This window comes from Macaca thibetana, chromosome 5 (genome assembly GCF_024542745.1).
Source record: "Macaca thibetana thibetana isolate TM-01 chromosome 5, ASM2454274v1, whole genome shotgun sequence".
Taxonomy (NCBI): domain Eukaryota; kingdom Metazoa; phylum Chordata; class Mammalia; order Primates; family Cercopithecidae; genus Macaca; species Macaca thibetana.
Window position 1 is genome coordinate 102971370 of NC_065582.1, and position 18658 is coordinate 102990027.

The 18658-nt window shown below is 37.0% G+C and overlaps 1 protein-coding gene across 9 annotated transcripts in view; it reads right to left on the reverse strand.

Moving 5' to 3' along the window:
* Positions 1-18658, reverse strand: part of ARHGAP24 (Rho GTPase activating protein 24) — a 532908-nt gene that overhangs the window by 40236 nt on the left and 474014 nt on the right. The window lies entirely within an intron of this gene.

Genomic DNA, 18658 nt, shown 5'->3' on the forward strand with positions numbered 1-18658 from the left:
GTTGGTGTTTGCCTATAGATACTCGAAGCTTAGTGTGACATGCTATACATTTTTAACAGAGCTCATTTTGAAAATGATTGATTCTAAGCATAATTGTTTGTCTAATATTCTAAGATAGCTGGGAATCCTTAGAGTGTTCTAGAAAAGAAGAGAAATGCTATGAAAATAAACAATAAAAACTTAATGTCCTTTACATAACTTGAATAATTTATTTGTATCCTCTGCTGAGTGTGAGTGGCAAGATAACTTACTAAATAACTTACTAAAATATTAATTTATATTTTGTCTTCTGTATCTTATATTTCCTGTTAATCCATGAAGATGGATGATAGCAAAGACAGGAAGAATAGAGTTTTTATTTGTGTGGGCGAAGTCGTTTTGTTTTTTGTATCTCCGGGGAGAATAAGCAAAAGTGTGAAAGGAGAGTTGATTCCTGTGAACCGGGAAGAGTGGTAGCGAACAATCCAGGGAATTCTTTACCTCACTCCCAAGCTGTGCTGCAGGAAGTGACATGTCCCCAGAGAGGTGTGCTCTGAGGAGTTGGGATGCAGGCAGTGGGGTTTCCTGCCTCAGTGAATATTCTCTTATCCCAGTGGCAGCATGGAAGCAGAGCCCACTTTACGAAATTATATGAGCTGAGACAATGGGCTTCTCAGTTCTCAGTTTCAAACCCGTGAAATCCCATGGGTTGATTTCATCAGCTATTTACTGCACATCTACTCCTAATGGACATTATAGAAAACACAAGGCCTAGGACCCCAGGGGTTTAAATAAGAAAGGTATTATTCCAGCCTGCTCACGACTTGTAGTCTAGTCAAGACAGCAGATATTAAGCTGATAATAAGACAAGTATGTGATTACAAAATAAGGTGAGTAGAAATATGGAAAATTATTGCATACCATCTAATAACAAGACAGGATTTCGAGGGCTTCTCTGAGAAAATGATGTTTGAGCCAAGATCTGAAGGGTGTCTAAGGACAGAAGAAGGCATTTCTGATCAAAGCAAGGGAGAAAAACAGCCTAAAGTGGGAGGAAGTCTCCTGTCCTTGCAGAATTGACAAAGGCTAAGAAGGTCAGAGCCCAGAATGGAAACAGGTAAGGTCTGTGCAGTAGGCAGCAACCTCATGGACCATAGGACTTCGCCTCCTTCAGGGTAAGGGCTGAGGTTTTCCATTTTGACATTGGAGTCTCTCAGAACAGGCATATTGTCAACTGTTTTATAGATGTTAAAATGATGGAGGTTATCTGAAAGGGCTTGTTTTAACTAGTTAATTGTATCTTCTTGATAATTAAATAAATATATATTTTTCTTTCTAAAATTCTGAACTGATAAACACTGCAGAAGAGGTTATCTTAAAACCTTGTAATGAAAATAGAAATCATGTTTCCAGGACATCTTGAAAACTGCAATCAACTCATTAATTCCTAAAACTAAATTCCAAAAAAATCATTTTAAAAAGACATACCTAAAATAGTCTCAATGGTAAGACAAGGAAGACAATAGTATTTTTGTTTGTTTTCTGACAAGCCACCGTATTTCATGTGCATCAAAGCCTTCTGTGTTTTTCTTGCTATATCTACCCCTCGAAGGGACAGTCATTAGTACTAAAAAAAAACGCAGCCTGGGGCAGGATAGGCATAGCAGTCAAATATTCCAATAAACTATTTCCTTTTGATTCCACTCTAACCCAATCTACTGTCATGACTCAGATTTGTTTGCCTTCAGAGTCAATGACAATTTTGTTAGTTACAGGTAGTACAAATATAGAAGAATATAAAAATAAAATATAAAATAAATAAGTATATTTTTCAATATACAGAGTATGTTATATACAATTTCATGACTATATAAACAGAAGGTATCAAATAGTTATAAATAAATACTATAAATGAGACAATAATGATAAACAAGAAACATATTTAACAAGAAATCTGCTTTAAAGTTTCATTGATGATCTATTTATTACATTGACTGTTCCCAAACACACTGTTTTTAAGGGAACTTCCTTAGCACTTACTCTACTGTTTTGCTTTTAATGAAGTGAAGCATTTTATAAACTATGGTATTGAGAACCTTTGAACACTAGATGGCGAGATTGCAAAGTTAGACAATGGGATGGTGTAAAAATTGTGAAGGATGAAGGGCCATAGAATCATTCTTCCTCTACCAGCAATTTTCTTAGCGCCAAAGCTGCAGTAATGTTCCAAGAATAGAAGTATTTGAGACATGAATCATGGTAAAAGGTGGAATGGGATGATTATTTTATTTCTTCCCAGAAGTGATACATTACAGGAGCTTTCTAACATTATAGTATATATGAACACAGCTAATTATATAGAAATGAAGAAAAAATGAACAATTATATATATATTTATTAACAAAGTTTATTAACTTTTGCTTAAAGGCTAAAATTTAAAAATTGATGACTCTCTTTTTTTGGCTTGATTAAACTTAGGCTTCCCTGTAGAAATAGAGACCTCAGCATTTTTCTAGAGTTTTCATTTTTGCTTTGTCCTTTCTCACTGAAGAAAATAATCATTTCTGGACAGAATCTAACATATTTTTCCAGTTCTGATTCACCTCAAGAGGTTCTCAGTCACATGCCCTAATTGTCAGTAGGCTACCCATTACAATGGGGAAGTCTGGTGTTTCTCTGAAAAATATCTTTGTATGTTCAGTCTACAAAATAGCAACCCTGTCAATCTCACTCTCTAGCCTCCTATCTCCTATTGAAAATCCCCTACTTTGCCAAATTAATATCTACTTCAATATGTGCAACCAATTAATTAGATATCAATATTATTTACTAATTGCCCAATGTACCTAAAAGACAGTGTCATCTTTATCTCAGAGAAATACCCCTCAGTCTTCACCAAAGTGAAGTGAAGTGACTGCATTGTGGCAAAGGTCTATGTACAATGGATAATAAAAATTTTTCACCTAATAACAACAACACATCTGCACATATCAGGCCTCACTGAAGGCCAATGAGTAGGTTCTGCTATTAACCCCATTTGGGGTACTTCAACAGGAAACTGCACAGACAAAAATTATTTTTGGCTAATCACTGAGATACGAGGTGCTTTAGAGTCATGCTCTCTGGTATGTGAAATAAAACTGAAATTCGCCCAAGGAGTCCTCCCTACAGGTTCCTAATTGCAACCTAACTCAGTACCAGAAACAAAGTGAAAACCTAATGAGGAACAAACAGCTGCGTTTCAGTCAATCACAGGCAGCTGTTCAAACCATGTATGAGATGTAAACCATGTAATGGGGCTGTCTCTGTACCTCGCTTCTGTTTTCCGTAGGTTACTTCTTTTTCTCGTCCTGTAAATATAACCTGCACATGTGGTAGGGTGGAACATTCCAAACCATTTTGTCCCAAACTGCTGCTAGATTCTAGAACCACAAAATAAGTCAATGAAGATCTGCAAAACTAGATTTGTTGTAATTCTGTCTTTTAACGGTAGAAGTTCAAAACTATTTGCTAATATAAAGTCATCATACAGACTCAAGTCCCTTTCACTCAGCTGGTAGTAGAGCCTTTTCAGAAGGTAAGATATGTAATCAAGCACGTTATATCCAGAGGTAGGAAAAAGGCAGTACAAGATAGGCCCAAAGATCTGAGTGAAAGAGCTATCAGACCAGGAGGAGCTTTGTAGCATATGTCCCTTAATTGAGCAACATATAGGTTTGGTTCGCATCTTATATTGTACTTGGACTTTATGTCTGAATCCTGTTTCCTCCTGGTTATTGCTTTTTTTTACAAACTTAAAGGGAGAATTCCATGAGGCTTCCTATGATCGACCTAATTTTGTATTCTCATCGGTCTACTTCGATCCTTCTGGGATCACTCATTTACTCACCAAACAGTTTCTGAACACCTGTGATGTGCACAGCCTCATGCTACATGGTAGGTGAAAAATAAATGAACAACATAGACCCTTTTTTCTTCCTTTGAGTTTATATTTCTCACTTTTCCATACCATGCCTCATTTTTCTCTACTTCATAACACTTCTGTATATTCTAACTGCTGAGTTCCTGCCAAGTATGTGATCTGAAGAATGTTCTTTATATTTCCTGGAAATTATCTGTCCTGCTTAGCATCTAGGTGCAATATAGGCCTCTTATTAATCTGAACAAGGATAAAGGAGTCTGACAAGAATCCCTCCCTGCTCATCATCCATCCCCATTCCTCCTTTCCTCATAAACATACTTACACACACTGATAAATCCAAATGCCACCATAATTACAAGTATAATATTACATAGACAAAACCTTGTAACATTTAAGTCTCAAAATTAGAAATGGGAATTTTTCACTCTGAATACTATGCAGAGAATACAGTATAATTCCTTGGTTTAACTGAATAGAATGAATTTGCAATGCACCTACACAGGAAGTTATTAAAGATATTGTGAACTTATCTGCAACAAGCACAATGGGATGATCTAAAATTCGCTTAGAATTAAAAAATAATAATGTCATATCCATCAGCCTCCAGGGAGAACATCCATGAGACTGAAAGCATTTGGCAGTACTTCCAACATGAATGCTACCACCAAATGGTCTTGCTTAAGCAATACTCTGCTTTGCCTGCTGAGTTCACCAAGACACAGAAAAGCAATTCCAAAGATACTAAGCAGCTCCAGACTAAATTCAACATCTCTTTAAAAAGTCTGGTTCTGTTCAAACTTATTTTTTTATGTATCTGTCAAAACTGATGCACTTTTCAGCAGTGAAACTAGAATCTGGTTAAACCTGTCATGGCTTATTGCACAGCTACATAAATGTCACCACTGAATTATATACAAAACCAAAGGACTGTTTCACCTCCAGGCTAAGTGCTGGACTACATTGAACTAGTGCTTGTCCCAGTAGAATTCTCCTGGTTTAAAGCTGCTGATGGCAGAGAACTGCATGATACCTGCTATGGGCTGAATATCCACCTATCCTCTTTGTACATCGAAGCCCTAACTTCTAATGCAATGGTACTTGGAGTTACAGCTCTGAGAAGTAATTAGGGTTTGATGAGTTCATGAGGGTGGGGCCTTGGCCTGATGGGATTAGGGCTTTTATAAAATGAGACACTAAAGAGCTTGCTCTTTCTCTCTCCCCTTATCCAAGAATCCAGTCAGAAGACAGTTATCTGCAAGCCAAGAAGACAGCCTTCACCAGAGCACAACCATATTAACACCCTGATCTTAGATTTCCAATTTCTGGAACTGTGAAATAAGAAGTTTCTGTTGTTTAAGCTACCAGTCTACAGTATTTTATTACGACAGTTTAAATTGACTAAAACAACCCCCAAGTCTACTTTTGGTGAGCTTGTCTATAAAACTGTTGATGGTACTGTCAGAGTACTAGGTAATGAAATGTTATTGCAAAAACAGAAACATGCTTTCAGTTAATGTAAATTTATAGAAATACTGTCAGATAAACCAATGTGATACAGAACACAAAGATTCACAACCTTGGCTGCACACTGGAATTAACTGAAAACGTTTTCTAATAATTGTTGACTAGGTTTTATACATTCTGGTATAGTTGATCTGGGTTAAAGCTTTGGCATTGATATTTTGTTCTCTTATGCAGCCAATATTGAGGAACACTGATACAGAACATGGATTTGGAGTGGAAAACTCCAACGAAAGGAGGCAGTTCCAATGTGTAATGGTCACCAGTTTAAATCTGGACACTTCTAGCATCCGTGGGAGCCTACTAGTTACGTATTTGTCTCTCCAGTATTCCCCAGTGGAAGACGTGGTGGAAAGAATGTTGGTGGGGACATAGTGCCTGATATGGTTTGGCCCTGTGTCCCCACCCAAATCTCATCTTGTAGCTCTTATAATTCCCGCATGTTGTGGGAAGGACTCAGTGGGAGATGATCAAATCATGGGGGTGGGTCTTTCCTGTGCTGTTCTCATGATAGTGAATGGGTCTCATGAGATCTGACGGTTTTAAAAATGGGGAGTCTGCCTGCACAAGCTCTCTCTTTGCCTGCTGCCATCCACGTAAGATGTGACTTGCTCCTCCTTGCCTTCTGCCATGATTGTGAGGCTTCCCCAGCCATATGGAACTGTGAGTTCTCCATGAAACCTCTTTCTTTCATAAATTGCGCAGTCTCAGGTATGTCTTTATCAGCAGCATGAATACAAACTAATATAGTGCCCAGCTTTACCAAACTGTCACATCGATCTTTTCTTTCCTCCCTCTAGAATTACTACTGTGTATAGAGGCATGTGTGTAGAGACTTCTCCCTTTCAATGCTAGATTATCATGTAAAAATAATATTTGACTGTTTAATGTACATTCACTCCAAGATCCCATATGTGCAAACACGTGCATGTGAGTACACACACACACACACACGTGTACACAAATCACTCTCTTTACATATATAAGATAATAATAAACAAATAAATATAAAACACCTTGTAGTATAGCTGTAAGACAGAGATTACTTTGAGCAATCTGAGTTTGGTGCTTCTAAACAATAGACTCCTCAAAAAGAAAGTAGCTAACTCCCTAACTGAAAAAAATTATGGATATTTATTCATTTTCTATTTCTGACTAATATTTCCCATGAGTAAGTCTCTATTTCAATGTTTCTTTGACACCTTACTTGCCTTTCCCTTCCACCTCCTTGCCTCTTCTCTGACCACCATTCCTTATTAGTTAGCTCTTCCTCTGCTGGCCTCTAAGTGGTGGTGTTTTCCTGGATGACCTGCACACTCTTTGGATTAATCCATGAGTTCCACTATCACTTTGCTACATGACTACATAATATCTATCTCTGTATCAGACCTTTCCACTGAATTCTTAGATGTTTCATACATATTTGAACTTCACGTGAACAAAATTGACTGGCAACAACAGAAAAATCTCCCCTTGTGTAAAATTGTTCCTCTTTAGGATTTTTTTTTTTTCCACAATGAATGGCATCACCATTTACACAAACGAGCAAGAAACCTAGAAGTCAAACTGAATTTGACTGTTCCCAAGACCTAAATCTGACAGCAATTGGTGATTCTCTGACTGAACAGTATGTTGGAATTACCTGGGAAGTTAAAAAAAAATACAAATGCCTGGTTCATATATATTCTGACATAATAGCTTATGAATCCATGCCTTCTTTGGCATTCTTACTGACACTGCTTAAGTTCTAGTTTGTATTACTCACCTCCACTAACACAATACCATATTAACTGGTTTTCCCGATATCAAGACTGTCCTCCTACCTCTAACTCCTTTAAAAAACACATGTAAGTGGTAAACATCAGTACTAAATATAAATAACAAACAAAATGAATTGTTGTATAGCTTTTGAATATGATTTGAATGCAAAGGGCAATTGTTTAAGCATAAATAAACAAATATGTATGCCACAAAAAACACACACTTATTTTATAAAGTAGTCATTAGAGTTGTTGTCATTTAGTTTGAATTAATGTTTGAGAGAATCAATTCACTTTAGAATTAGACATATTCTAATGTGCCTATGTAAATTAAAAATTTAGACTAAAGAATAAAAATAAATTCTGACATTTTCTATTACAGTACCAAGGTGTTTTAACCAAAAAAGAAAAGTTAGCAGGATTGAGACACTTACAAGGCTTGATGTAGAACATTCAGAAAAGTTTCCTTAAAATAATAATTACATCAGTATGAAACTCTTTTAAATAGGCTACTTTGTACAACATATGCATTCAGCTGCAACAAGCACAAAACCTAATTAAAACCTTAAATGCTGTCAGTTATAAAATAAATCAACACAGCTATTAAGATGACTCAATATGTCCCTCTAGCTTTACTGATTTTAGACCCAAGATTCAATCTTATATCCAAATTTAGCTTAGAAGTAACATTCAAATGCACACAATACATCTCATACTGCAATGACACTAATATTTCTCAAAATTACAAAGTAACTCATTAATTTTCTCCCAAAGCGATTAAATCTAAAGTCAACGAGCCCACAAAGACTTTTCTATTAAACTAAGATCCTAGTCATATCAATGATCTATATAATTATTTAGAACAAGTATTGACATTTGAAATAAACAATGATAAAGATATGATAGTTTGTTTGCAAACTACAGAGATTCTATTGTAAATGTGTGTACATACACATATTACACACATAAATGTACATACATACAGATACATATATATTTTGTTCATTGTAGAATTATTGTAAACATATCCAAACAGTTTTATGGTATGAAGAAAATCAATCAAATCTCCTGTGGGATGTTGTTCTCTTCTCAGTGTCAGTGGATCTTCATTGCATTTGTCTATATTTGTCCCAGGAGAAAGCTAAAGCCTTGAGGTCCTACAGAGTATCTGTAGTTACCAGTGGACAAAGTAATTAGTTTGCTTAAGACTTTCAATAAACACAGGCATTCTAGATTTAGATTGGGAGTCATAATGAAGTAGTATACACACATTAACTTCTTCTCTGACTGCTCTGTGGAACATGAGTTTCTAAATTCACAAAGTATAACATATATACTAGGGAATGCAAGAATGATTTAAAAGATTGGTAGATATTGCCAAGTCAGGTGGCCTATTTTCAGGTGGATATAACCTACTCACTGTAAGAGATACAACAAGAAAACACGTTTGTAGAAATTTTAATGTTATACTTAACAAATAGCACCTATACTATAAACTATACTATCCACCATACAATAGGTTACACGACTAGTTTGAGAGAGGTGAACTTCTTGCTCACCTCACATTTCTCCCAGGAATGACTCAGAAATATAAAGAAGTCAATGAAATAATGCACAATCTCTAGGTGCACTATAATGATGCAGTAATCTAATTAGATTCTATGGATAATGAGTTTTGATTTTTTGCTAAGCTGGGGTACACTATTTTCCTAACCTTTGATTCCTGATACACAAACCCTTCATAGTATTTTTTCATTGAGAGTTTACATGGCTGTTCCAATTTCCTGTCTTTTCATTATTAGTAAATGTATTAATATATGCCTGAGACTTCATCACACAGCACTTTCTTGCTTCAGTTGAACCTAGGACTTGAAGTGCAATGGGTTGTAATTTCAGTTTCATATGGTCTTAAAAGTTTTGGCAAAACGTTAATGAACTTGGCATAGCAAAAATAGAGAAGTTTTGGCTGTATTTAGTTACTTCGCCATTGTATTTTGCCTGCCTACATCTTTTTCCCTTCACTAAGCTCTGCAGATGGAGTTTCAGAAGAAACAAAGGAAATGTAATCTTCATAATACATTCAACAATTTTTCTTATAATTGGAGAGACTTTAGATTATGTAACCAAGGACTTCCCAAGAGAAGCATTATTGGTGTTTTCATGCTGAGGGGTACATTTATGCTTAAATGTGTGTGTGTGTGTGCACGCATGTGTGCGTGTGTGTGTGTATATTCTCTAACAGCATTTAAAAGCCATATTATATATACTTTAATATTTCCATTTTAAAATAAAAAATAAAATATAGCCAAACATCGCAAATAATTTTCCAGCTAATGAAGGCTAGAAAGTAACGTATTAATGTGTCCCCAACAATGACCTTATTGCATGTCACTCATTTCCTGCCATATTCACTACAAGAAAATTATGATTATCTAATTCAGGGATAAACAATGAAAAACATACATATTCTTTTCTAGAAAACATATTTTCTTCCAATAAAAATAAATAAAGTAAACAAATCCTTGTGCTTCATGCAAGAGATGAGTAACTAGAGGCCTAGTTTTTACACAGCTGAATCTCTAACTCATATTGTAACAGGGAAATTAAAAAGATTTTCTGGTATATCCAGTTGAGTCAACAAGTTATTGCCAAAATCATTCAAGTTCACACAAAACTTGTCCCTTCTCTGAATACTTCAACAATCTTTTATTCCAACATGGAAGTATTCTTAGTGTATTGGACTGGACGATACCATACCTATACATATGTATGTATAAATCGACAGGAACACATAAAAAGCTTTAAAAGAATCCAGTTATGTCTTTCCTGTGGCTCTCACATTAAAACGCAGTCGTGAGCTTTGCTAGAAGGGATCCTTTGTCACTACACGTCAGATGTTTCTTACATTAGTGTTTTCTGTTTGGACTACTTTGTAAGAGGGGTCAGAGTGAGGAAAGAAAGAGTGATGAAACAAATTTAATTGAGAAGAGGCAAGTTTTTTTGTTTTATTCTGGTTTGGTTTTTGTTATTATTGCTTTGTTATAAATCAAAATCTAGTTTACTTTGGAAGTATAGTGCATCGATATTCACGACAACATTGCAGGAGCAGAAAACAAATAAAGGTACTGGTCCTGACTTAGAACTGTGGTTTTTTATGAAATTTTGAACCCATTCATAAATGGGACTATGACTTTGTACACTGACCCAGGCAGGCATTTTGCCTTACTTGACAAAAGTTAAATTCCAACAGAAGTTTAGAAATTATTTTTCAGCATGATAATTTTCAAGCTTCCTAAATTGTAATCTATAGAAACAAGCACTTGAGTTTTCTACTTCCTGAGATAGCAGAAATACGGGCATTTTTTCATTCAACAATGACTTTCAAAATATACTCCTAGTATTGACTTATTCTTTGAATATTTATTGAATGCCCACATTATATCAGACATTATTCTATTTTCGAATGCCTACATTATATCAGACATTAGAGATAAAAAAGATAATTAAGGTTCACAAAATCCTCTACCTTCTTTGAGTTCATCTTGTAGTTCTATGTGTTTTACTTTATGAACACAGTTTTCAATGAATATCCACAGTGATGTCCTCTTGGGTATGTAAATGTGTGTTCCCACGATAGCACAGATGTTTATCTCAACCCTAAACTGATATTCCCAGAACATTACTATTAATTCCTTACAGACTTTGTAACCATTTCCTTAACATGAATTATCAAAAGAATCAGAAAATCAAATATTTTAAAACCATATGCCTTCATTATCCCCATCATCATACTTAAAATGACAATAAAAAGTGCCTATAGCATGCCAGGGCCTGTGCAATTTCACTTACATATTCCAGGTATTTTTGTTCCGTTTTGTTTTATTTTTAAGTGAATGAATACAACAACCCTGTGAGATTAGACATTATGGTTTCTATTTTATATGACGAAATTAGTTTTGAGAAGTTAGGTAACCAGTTTTGTTTCATTAACATGGGTAGTAAGTGGCAGATTTAGTCCCACATCTTTCTGTCACGGAAGCCTGAACTTTTAACTTCTACACTACGTTCTTGCAAATAAGTAGACAAACACCAACTGATAGATATGCCAAATGCTGGAAAACCTCTTGGTTAATTGGGCACTTTTATTTATAACCCATTGGGTTTCAGTGGAAGTGAGCCGAAATTCTGCAAAGATAAATTGAAAGGAAAGCAAAGCTCATACTCCCAATTCTAGATGCATGGGCTTTTTAGATATATCACAGAGTAAAACACGATGCAACATGACAGATTTTTAGTTTACACCCTGTCCCACATAAAATATTTAGTTAATACCCATTCATGGAGGTATTTCTCACATATGAGATACTTTTCCTTAAAGCCTGTTATTTTTCAGACCTTGGTGTGTTTATAAAGCAGTTTCATGGAACTCTTGTGAGTTACTCTTTGTTCAAATTAGAGAAGAAGCCAAGCATTTAAAGGAAAGAGGCCTCCCAGTGTTAGCAAAGGTGACCTGACTATATTTCCCAAAGTGTGGGTTATTCCAAGTAATGCAAGGTGCCACAGAAACAGGATATTGACATGAAATAACTTAGCAGAAACACCAATTCTTTCTTCATTCTCTTTCAATTCTCCTGATTACATCAAAGAGGAAGCATCGTTTGGGAAAAAGAGGCATGTTAAAATGGTACCAGCACATGCCAATCTCCATTTTCATCAAATCAACAGAGGGCCTTAGGGTCAGCATCTAGAGAAAGCAGCCATATCCAGGGACATTTAATAACATGTTCTTGTTGTCATTGTGGTTATGTTACATTGACCTTGTGTTTATGCAAGTAGTGCTGGTTTGCAAAGAACAATAATATATAAATTCCCTTTTACCACAAAACTGATAAAGAAAACTGGAATACATTTAAAGAAAAATATCAATCAACCTAGCACAGGCATTATACGGAAATGGCTAAATGCATGAGGGTGAGAGACAGGACTAGCTGAATTTCCTAGGCTGACTAAGAATCCCTAAGCCTAGCTGGGAAGGTGACCGCATCCACCTTTAAACACCGGGCTTGCAACTTAGCTGACACCTGACCAATCAGGTAGTAAAGAGAGCTCACTAAAATGCTAATTAGGCAAAAACAGGAGGTAAAGAAATAGCCAATCATCTATCGCCTGAGAGCACAGGGGGAGGGACAATGATAGGGATATAACCCCGGGCATTGGAGTCAGCAATGGCTACCCTGTTTGGGTCCCTTCCCTTTGTATGGAAGCTCTGCTTTCACTCTATTAAATCTTGCAACTGCACTTTCTTCTGGTCCCCATTTGTTACCACTGGAGCTGAGCTTTCGCTCACCATCCACCACTGCTGTTTGCCGGGGTCGCAGACCCACCGCTGACTTCCATCCCGCTAGGGTGTCCACTGTGCTGCTGATCCAGTCCACGCGCCCATTGCTGCTCCCAGTCGCGCTAAGGCTTGCCCTTGTTCCTGCATTGGCTAAGTGCCCAGGTTCCTCCTAATTAAGCTGAACACTAGTCACTGGATTCCACGGTTCTCTTCCGTGACCCATGGCTTCTAATAGAGCTATAACACTCACCGCACGGCCCAAGATTCCATTCTTTGGAATCGGTGAGGCCAAGAACCCCAGGTCAAAGAACACAAGGCTTGCCGCCATCTTGGAATTGGTCCACCACCATCTTGGGAACTCTGGGAGCAAGGATCCTGTCCCCACCTCCCCGCTACCACGGTAAAGAGGGTAGTATGTGAATGAGAGAAGTTTGAGAAATACTAAAAAATAGGAACATTAAGAATTACTATAAGTAAACAGCTATTCAGGACTTTAGGGGCTAGCCCCTCTCCTTGACTTCAGAAAATCATTTAGTGTGCTGAAAATAGGTAGCTTGTTCACCATCTACACACACAGGGCTTGCCTTAGGCAAATTCCTGGGAGTCAGTTCTTTGCTTTTCCAACTCTTTAAGAATGTAAATTCCTCCCTTTTACTGGTTCACATGCCCTCAAGCTACCACTTGCTTTCTCCACTGTCTTCCATTAAGCCCTGCCCTTAGATCTTTTATTTACACTATGATATTGATACTCTATAACTGTACAGTTTGCTACTGAAACCTTCAGAGTTTGAGTTTTTGCATGGATTAAAGTGTAAAAAGGGAGGAGTGTACCTTTCAGGCTGTCTTGAAACTTCAGGCCCTATTCAGCAGGAAGGAAATCATGTATTTTACACATCAACTCTATACCCCAGAAAATAGTTTATCTCACAATAGCGTATGGCTTGCTTAGCTCTGTCAGAACTTATATGTTGCTCCCAGTAATGGTGTGATGTTGATTCTGCTGCTACCCTTTTCCCACTTCATATATAACAAACAGAGTTACATCAATTCTAATGATCAATATCCTTTACTATACACTCCTGCAGCTGATAGTCCAGCTGGTATTTCCCAAGTTATGGTTTTAGGACCGTGCATATAAGAATTACCTGGGGAGACGAATGCCATGTGGAAATGGGGACAGAGGTCGGAGTTATGTAGCTACAAGCTAAGGAACAACAAGGGTTGTTGGCAAATATCAGAAGTTAAGAGAAAGGCATGAAACAGATACTTCCCTAAATCCTTCAGAGAGAGCATGGCTCTGCTGACATCTTGATTTGGATTTTCAGCTTCCAGAAATATGAGATAAGTTACTGGTTTTTTTTTTTTTTTTTGTTGTTGTTGTTGTTGTTGTTGTTTTCAGCTACCCAGTTTGCAATGCTTTTTTATGGCAATCCAAGGAAAATATTACAGGGATCATGGAAAACTCCACAAGGAAGGGGAGTTGGGTGAATTTGTTAAGCTCTCCCAAAGAGAAAGGTGCACATGCAGAGGGTGGCGGGGTGGGCGAAGGGAGCAAGCATGGGATTATTCAAATAGTCATGTATAGGGACTTGGATTTTAAAACAGAAAAGGGGCAGGTTCTGCTGTTTAGAAAGAGATCTGGGCTCTGGGCTGAGAGCAGCCCTTCTACTACTGGAACAGCAGCAGCAAAGCCATGAGAATGTGTAGCACTGCCTCAGCACAAACACTCAAACATTTTAAATACTAGGGTAGAACAAATTAAAATGAGCAAGGATCTGCCAATTTTAGTATATGTGTTGCAGAAGCGAGCATGAGCAAAGATCTTCATTTGTAAAACATGTAGGTATTAGGATATTCTCTTGATAAATATTTGGTGCATACTATACGCCTGGTGTTGTGCTCAGAGAGGGGTGTAGCATCAGGACAGGTAAGGATCCTGCCCTCAAGGAGTTTAAATTGCCATGGGCAAGGCAGATGATAAGCAGTAAAGAAACGAACAAGATAACTACTAAAGGCGATCAAATGCTTTGAAGGGAATAAACAGAGTAATCTTAGATAGAACCTTCAGGAAGTTGAGGATTAAATGAAATAATCAGGATAGTATCCAGCACAAGGTAGGTTATTATTGTTAAAGTTATTATTCTTCCTTAAAGAATGAACATTTTATCTACTAACTACCTCCTGTGTTTTAATTTGCCGCAGCAGATGATGGATTTTTCTGCCCCAAACAAAACATCTTTTTTTCTTGATATATTTGGGGCTGCTCATTTGTTTTAATGCAGTGGTGGTCAAATGGGTTTCCCAATCTCTGATCGCAAAGTGCACATATGCTCTGTCAAAAACAAGAGTCTAGACTGGACAGACCAGATTTCACAGCCCTCCACTGTCTCCTCTTCCTTTCCTCTGATCTCTGTAACCAACTCTCAGTCAGAGTGATCTCTGTCGCTTCACTGGCCCCAGCTTTTTGCCCTGGGGAACGGGCTTATTTCCTTCTCCTTACCACACATACTCCTGTCTTCCCTTGGAATCCAGATCTCATTCCCCCCTTCACAATGGACACTCTCCTCATTTCAACATCTTTATGCTTATAATAATTGCACTAGTGCCTATGAGTCTCCCTCTGCCCTGACCTAGTGCCTGCTCTCTGCCAGCCTCTGTACTGGGTGCAGAGGATAAGTCCATGACTAGGAGGACATGGTTCCTGCCCCTGGGCAGCACAGGCAGATTAAAAAAAAAAATCACCTGTGGATTTATTTACAATGCAGATTCCTAGGCATTCTCCAACCATTTAAATCAGAATGAGAGCAAAGTGGGGTCTGGGCATCTGAATCTTAAGATATTTCTCAAAGTCATTCTTACACATACTAATACTGGAGAATCTCTACTATGTCTGTAGTGCTCCCCACTTTCAAGTTCACTTTTTCATAACTCAGTTCAGTAATCCCCAGACCTAAATTCCTTCCCAGAGGATTAAATTAAAGTATGTCTGGCTTTTCTGTCTCCTAAATTTTAGGCTTTTATTTTTTCATTTTATCTCTGTGGACTTGCAGTTTATTTAGTCACCAAAAGAAGTTTGAAAAATAAGTGAAAGGGGAGAATAGGAGAAGGAGGGACAAGGGAAGTGTGAACTCAGTACGTGGGTGGGCAGCTGGGGTACCTCCGACAGCAGTTGTTTTCAGGATTCTTGGACAGAATGTATAAAATTCCTGGCTTCGTGAAGCCTCTGTCCTTGCTCCTGAACACTGTGTTGTAAGAGCATAGTTATTCTGTTGCCCAGCAGTTAATGCTAGGATGGTGACCACACTGCCATTCTTGACCCTACCTTCCCAACGCTTCCAAAATGTGTCTTCTTGAACAGCTGATACCATCTGGAGGACTTTGGTAACAAAATAACATTCAGTATCTAATTTGATTTTACACATTCTAGATTTCATTTTTGTCCCCTCAAAACTTGGAAGTTTAATATAAAAAGTTATGTTTTAATTTGTTACCCTTCCTAAATAGAAAGAATAAAGACAAGAATGGTTAGAAACTATGATATCTGTTTTCTTTTGTTTGTTTGCTTTTACAGTTGACAGGAATTGAAAGAATACAACTTCTTTCAGGTCAATGAGAATGCCCTTTCTCACAAAATTCACTGCCCAAGGAGTATGTGGGAATATGTCATAACTGTAGGAACAATGAGTCATGCCTATATAAAAGTCTCAAACTTGAACTTCAGAACTGGAAAAAAGAGCATACAATAGAATTAAAGAAGAGCAGAAAGTCCATGGCTTAATAAAGGCTCATCCATGCACTCACAACTACTGTAAATTCCCACAGCATATGAATTTCAAATGTCTTTTTCTCACACCATCTTTTCTTTTTTTCCCTCACACAGGACAAAGTGTTTTCTTCCCATTCAAAGGTGAAACATTATCTTCCAAATCCCAAATAGATCCATAGCTTCCAAAGCATAGGCAGATGTATGAATATACGCTCTTTAGCTGAGGACAGATATGTGCAAAACATTGAAAACAAAAGGGCCAGAATTAAAGAAATCAATGCACTGATACGATGAATTATTATATGGTCCTTAAGATCACACATTATATAGTCCTTAAGATCACACACAGTGAAAACTACTGGCATGGGAAAATGACATGGGAAAATGTCCATGATTTAATGTGAAGGAGAAAAGATGTAAAAGGTGTATGATTCCAATACCTTTTATACATAGTTGAATTTTGACACATCTAAATCTCTGCTTATCTATTTATTTATCTGCTATGTATAGTAAGAGCTCTATGGAGTGTTGAATTTTAAAATATTCGCATTTCCTTCTTGTATTCTTCCATATTCTAAATTGTACATAAAATGTTATAATCAAAATATAACTTTAATAACATTCAGATTAAACTTAATAACTTTATGGTATTAAATTAAATAATATTCAAATTAAACTTAATAACTTTATGATATTTTAAAACGTTATTTTTAAAGTTCACTTTAAAAATTAAATTTCAGCACTTACCATTAGACATACAATGTCAGTGACTAGAGATTATCTTTGCAGAATACCCGTGGGAACTTCTTTCTAGGTTTTAATAAATATATTTTAACAAATAGAGACAAAACCTGAATCCTATTGACTCTTTGGTGAGAAATAAGCATTATTAGAATAAACAGGGAAAATATTCATTCATTCTTACTCTTTAAAATGTTTCACAAGGAAACATTTCTGTATTTACAACTTAATGTCTATTCAAAACATTATGCACAGTCTGTATTTTTATCATTTTGAGGCTATGGACCCCAGACAAATCCATAGCTTCAAAACCACAGGCATATTTAAGAACACAGATGCTCTTCAGAAGAGGGCGGATAGGTACAAAACATCGAAAACAATAGGGGAAGGATTAAAGAACCCGGGTGAGATAAACTTGAACTAAAGAACGTTCCCTGGCAGTTTGTCTCCACATCCCAATGACTAAAGCTGAGCTAGGACTTGACCATGTGAAATATCAAGCAGCCAATTAACTTTATAAAGCCACATAGGGGCAGAACATTCTGCTTGGACAAGTTTCTGAAAATAACCTCACCATCCTCTGGGAAATTATGGATTTTCTTTCCCCTCCCCATGTAGCTCACAATTACATTTTGCCACAAATATGTTACTCTCTTCTTATTACCTCACCATTCATGGATCTGGGAACTCCTTCTTCTAATCACCAGAATCCAGGAATTTGCATATCTGCCACTGGAGACAAAGGGATTCAAGCTTGACAGTTTATCAAAAGGATATTTCAGTTGCCAGAGTGACCTTTTTAACATGTAAATAAAATTATTTCATTTACTTGCTAAAAATATTTTAACAATTTCCATTTCACTTAGAATAAGAACTAAATTTCTTGTTATAGGCCAGGTGTGGTGGTTCACGCCTGTAATCCCAACACTTTGGGAGGCTGAGGCGGGTGGATCACCTGAGGTCAGGAGTTTGAGACCAGCCTAGCCAACATGGAGAATCCCTGTCTCTACTAAAACAAATAAAAAATTAGCCAGGTGTGGTGGCATGCACCTGTAATCTCAGTCACTTGGGAGGCTGAGGCAGGAGAATCGCTTGAACCCAGGAGACAGAGGTTGCAGTGAGCTGAGATTGTGCCACTGCACTCCATTCTGGGTGATAGAGGGAGACTCTGTCAAAAAAATAAAAATTAAAATTAAAAAAATTTAAAAATTAAAAATTTTTTTAAAAAAAGAAAAGAAAAAGTAAAAGAAAAAGAAATTATTATAATCTGCCAGGCCATACAGAATCAACCTCTGTGGACACTATTCATCATCACTCACTGCATTCCTGTCATAGTGACCTCCTTTCTTTTATATTTAATTTAAAAAAAAATTTTTTAGAGACAGGGTCTTGCTCTGCCATCCAGGCTAAAGTGCCAGCAGTATGATCATAACTCATTGCAGCCTCAAACTCCTGGGCTCAAGTGATTCTCCTGCCTCAGCCTCCTAAGTTGCTAGAATTACTGGTGTGCACCACCACAGACAGCTAATTTTTTAATTTGATTTTTTTATTGTAGAGACAGTCTCACTTTATTGTCCAGTCAGGTCTGGAACTCCTAGCCTTAAGGGATCCTCCCACTTCGGCCTCCCAAA